A 15,536-nucleotide genomic window follows, 5' to 3' on the forward strand; every position below is an offset into this window, starting at 1 on the left:
AGGCACTCGTTTTAGATGTGAGACATGAATCCAAGAGGCGACCCCCTTTAATTTTGCAGCACAAGAGTTAGTTAAGAGTACCTGGTAAGGTCTTTTTTAGCGAGGTTGTAAGGAGTCTTTGAGTTGGTGCCTTTTCCAATAAACAAAGTCACCTGGCTGTAATCCATGATCCTTGGGGTCTTTAGCTCCCGTAAGCTCACTGTGGAAAGACTCTGTTATCATCTTTGCATTATTTGTTAGAGCTTTAAGTAGTCCCTGACAATAATGTAGTATTTCTCCTTTAAGTAAGGCTGGCTCATATAAGCCCTCGTCCAGCCTCATAGGTCTCCCTGTTATTATTTCATAAGGTGATAGACAGTGCTTCCCAAAGGGAGAGGATCTAAGGTTAAGCAAAACCAGTGGGAGGGCTTTTGGCCAGGGGAGGTTAAAGGCCTCAGTTAATTTAGCTGATTGAGTTTTTATTGTGCCATTTGTTTGTTTTACCAACCCAGACGACTGAGGATGATAGGCACAATGGAAATGTTGTATTATGGGCCAAATTTTGCAGATGGATTGGATAATTTGTCCTGTAAAGTGAGTTCCACGATCACTGTGTAACTCAGAAGGGATTTCCCAAACTGGAATGATTTTTTCCAGCAGTATTTTGCCTACTGTTAAGGCAGTAGCCCTCCGACAAGGAAATGCTTCTACCCAATGGGAGAACATGCAAACCAGGACCAATACATATTTGTAATTCTGGGATGGTGGCATCTGGATAAAATCCAGTTGCCAAACTTTAAATGGTCCTGCAGGCAAAGGAAAGTGGCCTTGGGAGCCATGCAAAGGCTTGCCAGGGTTATGTTCTGGACATATAGTATAACGAAAATATACCTTTTGGGCTATTGTGGGGGATGGTTTTTAGAAATATTGTTTTTTTTCATAATATCATTTTTTCAGGGGCCCAGTGAGTCATTTTATGAATGAATTGAAGGAGAGGAAATTGTGCACCTAAAGGAACTATAGGTTTTTTGTTGGGACCCAGCCACAACTCCCTATTTGGGTCAAATACACCTCCCTTTTGCTGCCAGATTTGTTTTTTTTTAGGGGTTGATGCCTATTGGTACTGTAAAAGAATGTTAGTGAGAGTGTCGGTGGGTCGGAAGGGGCATTCTCGTACAGGACAGGTCATCTTTCCTAGGGCAGCATTCTTTGCTGCAGCATCAGCTAGATTGTTTCCCTTAGCTATTTTAGTGTTATCTTTGGAATGCCCAGGAATTTTTATGATTGCCAGTTGTTTAGGCATTTGAATTGCTTTTAATAGCTCTGAGACTTGGTGCCCATTTCTTATAGGTTGTCCAGATGAGGTAAGAAATCCTCTCTGTTTCCATAGCATGCCAAAATCATGGGCTATTTTAAAGGCATAGCGGCTATCAGTGTATATATTAGCTACCTTCCCTTCAGCCAAAATATAAGCTCTAGTTAATGCTATTAATTTAGCCATTTGGGCTGATTTTACTCCTTTGAGTTGGGCGCTTTTTATTATGTCTACCGTGGAAGTGACAGCATATCCCGCCTGATAATGTCCCTGATGGTCCTTTAAATAAGAACCAAATTAACTCAGCATTCTCGATAGGAGTTTCCTGCAAATCTGCTCTAGGAGAGAGTAAGATATCAGTTAGTAGACTGCAGTCATGTTTTTCCTCTTGCTCACCTGGAAGAGGGAGAAGAGTTGCAGGGTTAAGAATATTGCAGCGCTTCAAAGTGATGTTAGGGGCAGGAAGCAAAAGCACTTTATAGGCGACTTACAGAATAGTGTTGAGTGTGGTGAGAGTTTAGGAGAGATTCCACAGAATGAGGGGCATAAATTATTAGTGGGGACCCCAGGACAAATTTCTCAATTTTTTTATATAAAATGGCTGCAGCTGATATGGCTCTCATATAAGGGGGGTGTCCTTTTGCTACTGGGTCTAACTGTTGGCTGAAATAACCAACTGGCCTGTGACTGTCGCCATGCTTTTGAGTTAATACTCCAAGCGCATTTCCATCTACTTCATGTATAAAAAGGAAAAAAGGAAGGCTATAGTTTGGGTGTCCTAAAGCAGGTGCCTGGGTAAGAGCCTGTTTTAAATCCTCTATATATTGCTTTTCACTTTCCCCCCAGCAAATTGGGTCTGGTTGGTGATGCTTTAGTTTTTTGTATAAGGGCTGGGCCATTAATGAGTAGTTTGGAATCCAACTTCTGCAGTAGCCTGTTAGCCCTAAGAACCCTCTTAATTGTTTTTTTGTTTTGGGCAAAGGAAAGGCCATGATGGCAGAGATTCTTTCTGGGTTTATAAGAAGTCCCTTTGGGAAAATTGTGTGCCCTAAGTATTTAACTTGGGGGAGCCTAAATTGTAATTTATCTCTGGACACTTTGTGTCCCTTTAAGGCAAGCTGTTGCAGCAGGTATATAGTGTCTTCTCTGCATTCACTCAGGGAGGGTGAACACAACAGCAAATCATCCACATACTGAATCAGAGTAGATTCATTTTGGAATACAATATCATCTAAATCTGCCTTTAATATTTGAGAAAAATATGTAGGATTTTCAGAGTAACCCTGGGGCAAGACTGTCCATGTATACTGGCGATTTTCCCAAGTGAAGGCAAAAAGATATTGACTATCCTGATCTACAGGTATGCTAAAGAAAGCACTGCATAAGTCAATGACAGAGAAGTGGCTGGCAGTGATAGGAATATTGGACAGTAAGGTGTGGGGGTTAGGGACGACAGGATGCCTCGGAACCACTGTTTTATTTATGGCTCTTAGGTCCTGAACAAACCGCCAGCCTTTCCCATTTGGTTTTCTGACTGGGAGGATTGGTGTGTTACAAGGGCTGGTGCAGGGTATTATGAGTCCTTTATCTAAGTAGTCCTGAATGATTGGCTTGATTCCTAGTAAGGCTTCAGGCCTAAGGGGGTATTGTTTAATGTTTGGCAGGGGTTTAGACTCATCTATGGTGATCTCTATGGGAACTGCTGGCTTAATTTGTCCAATATCCATGGAAGAGTTTGCCCATAGAGAATCTGGTATTTTGGATAAGAAAGGCTCTACGTCCCCCTGTTCAAAATCTCCATTAACCTCAGCAAGCATGATACTGCATGTAGGGTTTTGTAAGTCTTCTGTGTCTCCCAAATTGAGAATCATCTCTCCCTTCTGTGAAAATGAGATGTGGGCATTATGGGTCTCTAAGAAATCCCGTCCCAGCAGGTGCATAGGAGCACTATCTATTAAAAGGAAAACATGCTGTCCTATAAGCTCTCCCAATTGATATTGGAGTGGATCAGATTTAAAGGCAACAACTGGGGAGTTTGAAACCCCTACCATTTGAATTTTTACTTTACTTTGAGGGAGAGGGTTTTTAATTAAGGTGGGGTTGAGGACTGACAGCGTGGCACCAGTGTCCACAAGGGCTCTGGTGTCTTTTTTTTTTTTTTTTTTTTTTTTGAGACAGAGTCTCGCTTTGTTGTCCAGGCTAGAGTGAGTGCCGTGGCGTCAGCCTAGCTCACAGCAACCTCAAACTCCTGGGCTCGAGCGATCCTTCTGCCTCAGCCTCCCGAGTAGCTGGGACTACAGGCATGCGCCACCATGCCCGGCTAATTTTTTATATATATATCAGTTGGCCAATTAATTTCTTTCTATTTATAGTAGAGACGGGGTCTCGCTCTTGCTCAGGCTGGTTTTGAACTCCTGACCTTGAGCAATCCGCCCGCCTCGGCCTCCCAAGAGCTAGGATTACAGGCGTGAGCCACAGCGCCCGGCCTGGTGTCTTTTTTATTTATGGATATTTCTATTTCCCCTAGAGTGTTTGTTAGAAGTAAGGGGAAAACCCTCTCTATTCCCTCGGAGCCTCCCTATTCTGGTTTTAAAGTTTCTTTGGTGCCTCCCTCTAAGGCCTTTTGCTCCTTTTGTGCAAGCACCCATTTAAGTTTTTTACAATCTTTTTTAAGGTGTCCCTTTTTTTTGCAGTAATAATAAATCACTTTCTCGGTGGCCAGCTGCGATCTCTGCAGGGGACGGAACCCCTCCGACCTTTTGACTTGGTTACTAAGTTGCTTTAGCTGTAAACTCATAATCTTGGAGGCCGTTTTCTTTTGCTTCTTAACTATTGTTTGTGACAACTGGCTGCTAGTGGGCAGAGAAGCCCAGGCCACATTATTTTTTTTTATCAGGGTTACTAATTTGTCGTCTAAGCCTTGTACAAATCCAGAATTTAGTAAAGTGTCACTTTTACCATGCTCAAAATTTTTAGGAGGTATCCCTGAATATTGTTTGAATGTTTTCTTAAACCTGTTATAAAAGTCAGGTATGGTTTTATTTGGGCGTATTTTACATTGTTGCACTTTTGCCCAATCTATAACTTTAGGGAAAATCTGTGGTAAGTTTTTATAGAGGCGGTCACAGAGCTCCCTGCATTTTTTTTTTATTTGCATCTATTTTATCAAAATCTTTTAAAGGTTGTTTTTAACCTGCTACCCTGAACCATTTTTTAGCTTTGTTTTTGGGGACTAGTAACTCAATTAGCTGATACAGGTCAGAGAAACCTGGATCATAGGTCTTAAGTGTTAATTGGAATTCTCTGGCAAACCCGAGGGGGTCTTGAGTTGGATCAGGGAACCCAGACACCAGAGCCTTTAACTCTGTCTTGGTCCAGGGTGTATATAATATATTAGGGTCCCCTCTCCCAGTGGGTTTTATTTTAAAGGGAGCAACAACTATTTTATCTTCTTTTTTAGCTATTTTTGATCCTTTTACAGCTCGAGGCGAAGGAATAGGGGAAAGAGGGGGGAAAATGAAATCATCAGGATAAGGAAATTTAGAGAACAGAGGGTTAGGGGGAGCAGAAGGAGAGACAATTTTTGGAGCGTTCCTGATTTTAGAAGCGGCTTCTGCTAGTTTCTTTAATTCTGAGACAGTCTCAAGTATTTTTTTATTAACTTCCTGGAGGGAGGCAAGTTTATCATTCTCTCTTTTGGATGATTCCAAGTGCCAGCAATAGTATGATTTTTATTTATTTTTCTTAATTTGAGAACCTAGTTTTTTTAGTTTAGCACGCAAGAAAACCAATTTGGGAATATTGAAAGTTCCCCATTTTGGAAACCTCAGACCTAGGTCATCTTTAGTAAGATCTTTCCATTTATATAAATACTTGCAAGTAGAGGCGCCATAATTATTAAACATAAAATCAGCTGGGGTGCCTGAAGGAGGTCGTTCTTTTTGCCTTTTCTCATTTTTACATAATTTGTTTCCCATTTTTTTTTTTTTTTTTAAGAAGGAACCGAACTGTGGTCTAGGGTTTGGTGTAGTGGATCAGAGTGTGCTGCTTGTGGGTGGGGCTCCTCAGTGCTTCACCACTGATTCGGTCCCACCCTCTTATGTGTCCCAGTTTCTCTCTTTGGGGGTCTAGTACCTCTGAGAGGGCTCAAAACGCCGAGTGATCAGCTCTTATGCGCGTTTTCTGGACGAGCCTTTTTTAAAATTAATTTGTTGGGCGGTTCCCTGTGGGGCTACTCCCGCCTCGGGGAATCGCCCCAGGCAACTCCCAATCAGGGCTCTGGTCACCCAGGGCTACCTTAGGTCTGGGAGGAGTAAGCTGCCCCTTATCTTTGGAGCTGAGAAACTCAGTCTCTCATTTATCTACCAATAGGACAGTTGGGTTCCTTATGCAAATATGCAGACAAGCCAATCGAAATTGGTCTTTGAGAGGAAAAAGGCAGCAGAGAAAGCCCTTCAGAGTGCACTTTTACATCAAATTAGGGTCCCAAACAACAATTTTTAGGAAGAGAATAGACAGCTCAGAATAAACTGGGACCTTTGACCAAGAGTGGGAGGTCCGGATCTCAGGAGGACTTACCGGTTCCCGCCGGAGGAGCGGCTAGAAGTCAGAAGGGCTTCAATGGGCCCGTGCTGATACCTTAGCTCCGGGTTCGGGCGACTCCTTCAGGGGTCCCGAGTCTTCTCTGAGATCCTGCCGACTACGCCAAAATTGTGGACGGAAAAAATCCAAGCCCTGAAATATTTGAAAGAAGTTTATTCTGAGCCAAATTTGAGGACCATGACCCGGAGCCACTCTCAAGAAGCCTTGAGCGAGTGGGCTCGCTGTAGCTGGGTTACAGCTTAGTTTTATATATTTTTAGAGAGACAAAGGTTATAGGCAAGGTCACAAATCAATACATGAGAGGCATACATTGCTTTGGCCCAAAAAGGTGGGACATCTCGAAGCGGGGGCTTACAGGTTATAGGTGGGTTTAAAGATTCTTTGGCTGGCAATTGGCTGAGAGGGTTGGACTTTATCTAGAAGACCAGAAAGGATATGCTTACTTTAATTTTTTTTTTCTTTTGAGACAGAGTCTCACTTTGTTGCCCAGGCTAGAGTGAGTGCCGTGGCATCAGCCTGGCTCACAGCAACCTCAATCTCCGGGGCTCAGCGATCCTACTGCCTCAGCCTCCCGAGTAGCTGGGACTACAGGCATGTGCCACCATGCCCGGCTAATTTTTTGTATATTTTTAGTTGGTCAATTAATTTCTTTCTATTTTTGGTAGAGACGGGGTCTAGCTCAGGCTGGTTTCGAACTCCTGACCTTGAGCAATCCGCCCCCCCTCGGCCTCCCAAAGTACTAGGATTATAGGCATGAGCCACCATGCACGGCAGGATATGCTTACTTTAAGATAAGGTTGTGGGCACTCTGGGAGGTCCAGACAGGAGGACATTTTAAATTTACAATAGGCGCCTGCTAGGATGTTTTAAGATGCTTTAAATTAAAGAATACGCGCCTGCTAGGATGCTCAGTTAAGACATTTTAGATTTATGATAGGCATCTGCCAGGATGCTGGAGTTAAGACAGGGGCTTCTTATCTGTTAGGTGATGTTAATGCCATACCAGAATCAGGTCAGGAAGTAAACCACTGCTTCGTTTGGTTAACAAAAGCCGCCTTGTGGGAATTTACCATTTGCCAGCCTAACCCAGCTGGCCTCCTTAGGAAGGAGTTTTTAGCAAAAAATTAGAGTTTAGTCCTCACACCCGACCTTAACATTGGTACCCCCACAGTCCGCTGGGGGAAAATGAGAAATAAATGAATCAGAAAACAGGGGGGAGGGAGGCATGGGCAGTACATGTCACCTCAATACTTGTACTCCCATAATCTGCTTGAAAAGAGAGAGAAAAGGAAATGCAACAATAGAGATAAGAGACACTTTTTAAGAAAATGAATCCGAAAAGAAATGTGAAATGGGGCCTGTCCAGCAGCTCTGGGTGTGACTCCGGATCCCCCAACATCAGGTGCCACCACCAAAGATTCCTACAGTGTAGCCCATAGAACTCCCAAAGCAACGGGACGAGTTCTGGTCACATACTTGCTCAAAATGACATCCTGGGAATTCTTCTGCAACTCCCTCCCCTCTCAGACTCTCAAGGTTCTCAAGGTTTCCTTCAGCGTGTCGGTCCCACACACCAGAGCTTTGGTCTGACACCTGACAGTAGAGATGGCACGCATGCTGCCGCATGGCGGCGGTGTCACCGCTCGGGACAAGAGGAGGCCCCACGGCGCCGGGTAGGGCGCCAGGCACCGCGGCGGGCACTGAGGGTGGGGGTGATCCGCCGGACCGCGGCCCCACTCCCAGAAAGGGGACAGAACAAGAGGCAAAAAGGAAAAAAAAAAAAAAAAGCCTATGGCACCCGGTATTCCCAGGCGGTCTCCCATCCAAGTACTGACCAGGCCCGACACTGCTTAGCTTCGGAGATCAGACGAGACCGGGCGCGTTAACGGCGGCGTGGCCAGAGATGGCAGAGGGAGCCCCTGCCCCGCTCAAGAAGCCGAGCCTCTCTGCGCTTCCCCGACGCCTCCTCCCGCCCCAGGCCCCGCGCCAGGTCGGGCCTGTTGAGTTCACTGGCCGGGTCTGGCGGGCTCCGCGGGACTGGGGTGATGGGCAGGGTGGGGCGGGCAGGGAGAGGCGGGCCAGGGTGGGGGGCTGTCTCTCTACACACACACACTCACACTCACTCACTCACACAAGACGCGCCTCCAAGGCTAGACCCGCCAAGGTGGAGACCTTCCAGCCCCCCTCCTCTCCTCCCCTCCCCTCCTTCACCTACCCCCCCCACACCCCCAGCGCGCCGCCACTGCTGACTGCGCACGCGCCCGCAGGGCGCTCGACCTTTGCCCCCAGCCAGGGGCCGCCCTCCCCCACAACCCCTTTCAGCTGAGCCCCCCGCCCTGTGCATGGGCTGTAGCCTATTCCCCCGGGCCAGGGCTGGGGCACAGCGCATGGGGGAGGGGAGCGAGTGTATGGGGCGTCTCCCTCTCGGGGTGTGTCCCATGGGTGGGGTGGGGTTGGGTGGCGTGGTTTGTGGGGTGCTGAAGAAATCAGTCCCCTCCATCTCCTACCTCTGGAAAACGCCCAAGGCCATGGAGAACTGCTGGCACCGCTACCTTGGGGGCCGGACCCTCCTCTGTGTCCTCCTGTGGCCCAGTCCAAGGGGCCTGGGCCTGGCCGGGGCTGCATTGGACCCCGACCACCCTGGCGTGTGGACTCTCGAAAAATCGGCGATTAGATATTGGATTTGAGCTTCATTGAGGTCATTTCACTAATGAGTGCACCGGAAAGAGTTTCCTAATCCACCTGTGAGGGTGGCAACTGAAAGAGAATTTTAAAGCTGACAGAATAGGAGAGGAAAGGCATAGGAGATTTCCACACCCAGTAAGGAAGTCTTTCCCGAAATGGAAGAAAGAAACAAGCAAACAGAGACACCGGTAGCCCGCCCGGGTCAGAGTCTGCTCCTTAGAGAAAGTACCCTGACCAGGTTCACCCGTGGGTGGGTGGCGAGCTAGCGGCATTCAAAAGAGCGAGGCCCGCAGTCTGTGCAGAAGACACCTGCACTCGGGCGTGTGTGGCGGCACGATTCACAAGCAGCTCCAAATGGTACCACAAAGAGAAGCCAGGGAGTTCCCGACGCCCCAGGTCTCCTCAGCCCAGGACTGGCTGCTGTGGGAACGCGAAGCCCGGCTCCCGGTCTCAGAGCAGGACAACCAGGAGGTGTGATGTACACCCCGGGGTTCCCAGGAGGATCAGGCTGAAGCTGGGACTTGGCCTCAAAGTGTCCCCTCACATGGCCACGCCCTTCCCCTTCCTGCTCCTCTACTCCTGGTGCCCCTCCATCCAGGGGCCAGACCTTACAGAGTCACCCGCAAGAGAATCCTGGTCCCAAAGGAGCCTTCTGGGGGACCCCTGCTGAGAGAGGTTATGGGCATGGCCCGCTGGGACTCTGCCCGACCCAGGGCTGAGAGATGCAACCTCCCAGCTCTGGGTCCCTGCAGGAAGTGTTGGCAAGCACAGGGCCAGTCCTCCAAAGGCCCAGGTGCAGGGAGCCCAGGCCAAGCAGCCTGTGGAAGAAGCCACGTGCCATGCCACCCCGGGAACACGACTGCAGGTCACGGCCCCTCCCACCTCCTCCTCCTCCTCCTCCTCCTCCCCCCCCCACCCCGACATGGCGCAGGGCTCAGAGACACCTCAGACACTTTCTACCCAAAGTCCAAAGGGCATCAGTTGCTCCTCCAAACCCCCCCCCCCGCCCAGCAGACAGCGTTGTCCAGCCAGCCCCTGGGCCTCCCTGGGGTGCCCGCCACAAAAGTGCAGACACCCACCGGACCGTCAATCTCAGTTTTCGGATGTTTTTGCCACTCTAAGGACCTGCAGGCCAGCTGGGGCTTCTGGCAGAAAGAGAGCCCCGGAATCCAACGTGGAGAGCTGGGTGTACGTCCCCATGAGGAGGCGGTCCCCACCTCCCCAGCTCTCCCCTTGTGGGGAGCGGCAGCCGCGGGGCCTCAGAGAAGACACCAGGCTGGGCCCCCGCCACACAGTGGGAGCACGTCCCCCGCAGGCCACTTAGCTAAGGCGGCCAGTGGACGGTTGGGTTGCGCGAGACGCTGGGGCAGCCCTGCTACCGGGTTCCTGGGAGGGCGTCCTGGAACCAGCGTCCACACCAAGCCCTTGGAAGGTCCAGGCGATGGAGGAGCCCCATCAGGCAGGGGCAGAGGACGGTGACAGGTGACAGGCCAGGCGGGAAGGAGTCAGTCAGGCAGGGGTCGAGGAGGAGACGGGCTGGGTAAGGGTTAGGGTTAGAGTCAGGGCACAAGTCACAATCGCAAAGACCTGGAAGCAACCCGAGTGCCCATCGACCCACGAGTGCATAAATAAAATGTGGCGCGTGGACACCACGCAGTGCCATTTGGCTATGAGGAGCAGCGGTGAGAGGGCACCTCTCGTGGTTCTCCTGGCCAGAGCTGGAACCCGTTCCAGTAAGCCAAGTATCCCAAGAATGGACACACGAGCACCACGTGCTCGCGCTCACCGGCAAATTGGTATGAACCGATGGACACTTAAGTGGACACAGAGGAATCACCTTCATCGGGTGGGTGTCGGGCAGGCGGGGGGAGGGGATGGGCATACACATCCATTAGGGATGGGGTGGGTGCGCACCGACTGGGGGATGGGCGCACTTGAAGCTCTGACCCGAGGGGGGAGGCTGGGAGAGGGCAACGTACCCGACCTTAACATTGGTACCCCCACAATACGCTGGAACAACATGAGAGGTAAATGAATAAGAACACAGGGGGGAGGGGGGCACGGGCAACACATGTCACCTGAATACTTGTACTCCCATCATAAGCTTGAAAAGAGAGAGAAAAGAAAATGCAATAATAGAGATAGGAGACACTTTTTAAAAATAATGAATCCGAAGAGAAAAGTAAAAGGAGGCCTGTGGAGCAAGTCTGGGTGTGACTCCGGATCCCCCAACATCAGGTGCCACCACCAAAGATTCCTACGTGGAGCCCATAGAACCCCAAAAGCAACGGGACGAGTTCTGGTCACATACTCCCTCAAAATGACATCCTGGCCTTCTTCTGGAACTCCCTCCCCTCTCAGACTCTCAAGGTTTCCTCCAGCGTGTCGGTTCCCACAGACCAGACCTTCGGTCTCACACCTGACAGTCCAGATGCCACGCATGCTGCCCTGTGGTGGCGATGTCGCGGCTTGGGACAAGAGGAGGCCCCACGGTGCGGGCGGGGGCGCCAGGCACCGCGGCGGGCGCTGAGGGTGGAGGTTGCGCTCCCAGAAAGGGGACAGAACAAGAGGCAAAAAAAAAAAAAAAAAAAAAGCCTACCGCACCTGGTATTCCCAGGCGGTCTCCCATCCAAGTACCAACCAGGCCCGACCTTGCTTAGCTTCCGAAAACAGACGAGATCCGGCGCGTTCAGGGTGGTGTGGCCCTAGACGGCGGAGGGCGCCACTGCCACGCTCAAGAAGCCGAGCCTCTCTGCGCTTCCCCGCCGCCTCCTCCCGCCCCAGGCCCCGCGCCGGGCCGGGACTGTTGAGTTCGCCGGCCGGGTCCGGCGGGCTCCGAGGGACAGGGGTGACGGGCGGGGCGGGGCGGGCCGGGGTGGGGGGCTGTCTCTCTATACACACACACACACATACTCACAGTCACTCACACTCACAGAAGATGCGCCTCCACGGCTGGACTGGCCAAGGTGGAGACCTTCCAGCCCCCCTCCTCTCCTCGCCTGGCCTCCTTCACCTACCCGCTGCCCACCCCCAGCGAGTCTCCGCCGCTGCCGCCACCGCCTCCGCCGCCGCCGCTGACTGCGCACGCGCGGGGCGCTCGCCCTTTGACCCCAGCCAGGGGCCGCCCTCTCCCACAACCCCTTTCAGCTGTGCCCCCCCCCCCCCCCCGTGCGTGGGCTGCCGCCTATTCCCCCAGGCCAGGGCTGGGGCACAGCGCAAGGGGGAGGGGAGCGAGTGTATGGGGCGTCTTCCTCTCAGGATGTGTCCCATGGGTGGGGTGGGGTGGCGTGGTTTGTGGGGTGCTGAAGAAATCAGTCCCCTCCATCTCCTACCTCTGGAAAACGCCCAAGCCCTTGGAGAACTGCGGGCACCGCTACCGTGGGGGCCGGGACCCTCCTCTGTGTCCTCCTGTGGCCCAGTCCAAGGGGCCTGGGCCTGGCCGGGGCTGCATTGGACCCCAACCACCCTGGTGTGTGGACTCGCGAAAAATCGGCGAGTAGATATTGGATTCCAGCTTCATTGAGGTCATTTCACTAATGAGTGCACCGGAAAGAGTTTCCTAATCCATCTGTGAGGGTGGTAACTGAAAGAGAATTTTAAAGCTGACAGAATAGGAGAGGAAAGGCATAGGAGATTTCCACACCCAGTAAGGAAGCCTTTCCCGAAATGGAAGAAAGAAACGAGCAAACAGAGACACCAGTAGCCCGCCCAGATCAGAGTCTGCCCCTGAGAGAAAGTACCCTGACCAGGTTCCCCGTGGGTGGGTCGCAAGCTAGCGGCATTCAGAAGAGTGAGGCCCACAGTCTGTGCGGAAGACACCTGCACTCGGGTGTGTGTGGCTGCACAATTCACAAGCAGCTCCAGATGTTAATCCAAGGAGAAACCAGGGAGTTCCCAACGCCCCAAGTGTCCTCAGCCCACGACCGGCTGCTGTGGGAATGCGAAGCCCGGCTCCCGGTCTCAGAGCGGGACAACCAGGAGGTGTGATGTACACCCCGGGGTTCCCAGGGTGTACATCACCCAGGAGGATCAGGCTGAAGCTGGGACTTGGCCTCAAAGTGTCCCCTCGCATGGCCACGCCCTTCCCCTTCCTGCTCCTCTACTCTTGGTGCCCCTCCATCCAGGGGCCAGACCTTAACAGTCACCCGCAAGAGAATCCTGGTCCCAAAGGAGCCTTCTGGGGGACCCGTGCTGAGAGAGGTTGTGGGCATGGCCCGCTGGGGCTCTGCCCGACCCAGGGCTGAGAGATGCAACCTCCCAGCTCTGGGTCCCTGCAGGAAGTGTTGGCAAGCACAGGGCCAGTCCTCCAAAGGCCCAGGTGCAGGGAGCCCAGGCCAAGCAGCCTGTGGAAGAAGCCACATGCTGTGCCACCCCGGGAACAAGACTGCAGGTCACGGCCCCTCCCACATCCTCCTCCTCCTCCTCCCCCCCACCCAGACATGGCCCAGGGCTCAGAGACACCTCAGACTCTTGCTACCCCAACTGCAAAGGCCATCAGTTGCTCCTCCAAACCCCCCGCCCAGCAGACCACGTTGTCCAGCCAGCCCCCGGGCCTCCCTGGGGTGCCCAGCACAAAAGTGCAGATAGCCACCGGACCCTCAATCTCAGTTTTCGGATGCTTTTGCCACTCTAAGGACCCGCAGGCCAGCTGGGCCTTCAGGCAGGACAGAGAGCCCCGGAATCTGACGTGGAGAGCTGCGTGTACGTCCCCATGAGGAGGCGGTCCCCACCTCCGCGGCTCTCCCCTTGTGGGGGGCGGCAGACGCAGGGCCTCAGGGAAGACACCAGGGACACTTAGGTATGGCTGCTCGAGACTGCTGCGGCCACCCTGTTGCCGGGTTTCTGGAGGGCTTCCTGGAAGCAGCGTCCACACCAAGCCCTTGGAAGGCCCAGGCGACGGAAGAGCCCGTCAGGCAGGGGCCGAGGACAGTGACAGGCTGGGCATGAAGGAGCCGGTCAGGCAGGAGCCGAGGACGGTGACGGGCCGGGCCGGGTGGGGAGGAGCGAGTCAGGCAGGGGCCCAGGTGATGGCCCGGGCGGGGAGGAGGGTGTCAGGCAGGGGCAGAGGATGGTGATAGGCCGGGCGGGAAGGAGCCATTCAGGCAGGGGCCCAGGACAGTGACGGGCCTGGCGGGGAGGAGTGCGTCAGGCAGGGGCACAGGAGACGGGCGGGGTAAGGGTTAGGGTTACAGTTAGGGCACGATTCACAATCGCAAAGATGTGGAAGCGACCGAGTGCCCATCCATCCAGGAGTGCATTAATAAAATGTGGCGCGTGGACACCACGGAGTGCTATTCGGCTATGAGGAGCAGCGGTGAGAGGGCACCTCTCATGTTCTCCCGGCCAGAGCTGGAACCCGTTCCAGTAAGCCAAGTATCCCAAGAATGGTCACACGAGCACCACGTGAGCGTGCTCACCGGCAAATTGGTACGAACGGATGGACACCTAAGTGGTCAGAGAGGAATCACCTTCATCGGGTGGGTGTCGGGTGGGTGGGGGGAGGGGATGGGCATACACATTTATTAGGAATGGGGTGGGTGCCTACCGACTGGGGGATGGGCGAACTTGAAGCTCTGACCCGAGGGGGGAGGCTGGGAGAGGGCAAGGTACCCGACCTTAACATTGGTACCCCCACAATACGCTGGAACAACATGAGAGGTAAATGAATAAGAACACAGGGGGGAGGGGGGCACGGGCAACACATGTCACCTGAATACTTGTACTCCCATCATAAGCTTGAAAAGACAGAGAAAAGAAAATGCAATAATAGAGGTAAGAGACACTTTTTAAAAATAATGAATCCGAAGAGAAAAGTAAAAGGAGGCCTGTGGAGCAGGTCTGGGTGTGACTCCGGATCCCCCAACATCAGGTGCCACCACCAAAGATTCCTACGTGGAGCCCATAGAACCCCAAAAGCAACGGGATGAGTTCTGGTCACATACTCCCTCAAAATGACATCCTGGCCTTCTTCTGCAACTCCCTCCCCTCTCAGCCTGTCAAGGTTTCCTCCAGCGTGTCGGTTCCCAAGGAGCAGACGCTGTGTGGATCTGGCCGTATCCACACACCCACGGGAGACAGGCAGGCAGGGCGCTGTGTGGAACTGGCTGTGTCCACTCACGCATGGGTGACGAGAAGGCAGAGCGCAGTGTGAAACTGGCTATGTCCACAGACCGACAGGAGACAGTCAGGCAGGGGTTTGTATGGAAGTGGCTGTGTCCACACAAACACGGGAGAAGAGCAGGCAGGGCGCAGTGTGGACCTGGCTGTGTCCACTCACCTATGGGAGACGGGCAGGTAGGGCACAGTTTGGAACTGGCTGTGTCCACTCACCCAGGAGAGACGGGCAGGCAGGGTGTGGTATAGATCTGGCTGTTTACACACACCCATGGGATACGGTCAGGCCGGGCGCTGTGTGGATCTGGCTGTGTCCACACACCCATGGGAGATGGGAAGGCAGGGCACTGTGTGGAACTTGCTGTGTCCACACAGCCACCGGAGACGGGCAGGTAGGGCGCAGTGTGGAACTGGCTGTGTCCACTCACCCACAGGAGACGGGCAGGCAGGGCGCAGTGTGGATGTGGCTGTGTCCAATCACCCATGGGAGAGGGGCAGGCAGGGCTCTGTGTGGAACTGGCTGTGTCCACTCTCCCACGGGAGACAGGCATGCAGGCGCAGTGTGGATGTGGCTGGATACACGCACCCACGGGAGACGGGCAGGCAGGATGCTGTGTGGAACTGGCTGTGTCCACACACCCATGGGAGACAGGCAGGCAGGGTGTAGTGTGGATCTGGTGTTTCCACAAACTCACGGGACACAGGCAGGCTAGGCGCTGTGTGGATCAGGCTGTGTCCACACACTCACGGGAGACAGGCAGGCAAGTTGCAGTGTGGAACTGGCTGTGTCCACACACCCATGGGAGACCGGCAGGCAGGGCGCAATGTGGACTGGCTTTGT

The 15,536-nt window shown here is 52.8% G+C and overlaps 2 pseudogenes; both read right to left on the bottom strand.

The window, feature by feature from the left end:
* Positions 1-7,682: 7,682 nt before the first annotated feature.
* On the bottom strand, positions 7,683-7,801 carry LOC142862952 (uncharacterized; annotated as a pseudogene).
* A 3,372-nt stretch (positions 7,802-11,173) lies between these two features.
* LOC142862874 (uncharacterized) lies at positions 11,174-11,292 on the bottom strand (annotated as a pseudogene).
* Between the last annotated feature and the right edge of the window lie 4,244 nt (positions 11,293-15,536).

This window comes from Microcebus murinus, chromosome 20, assembly GCF_040939455.1.
Source record: "Microcebus murinus isolate Inina chromosome 20, M.murinus_Inina_mat1.0, whole genome shotgun sequence".
Lineage (NCBI taxonomy): Eukaryota > Metazoa > Chordata > Mammalia > Primates > Cheirogaleidae > Microcebus > Microcebus murinus.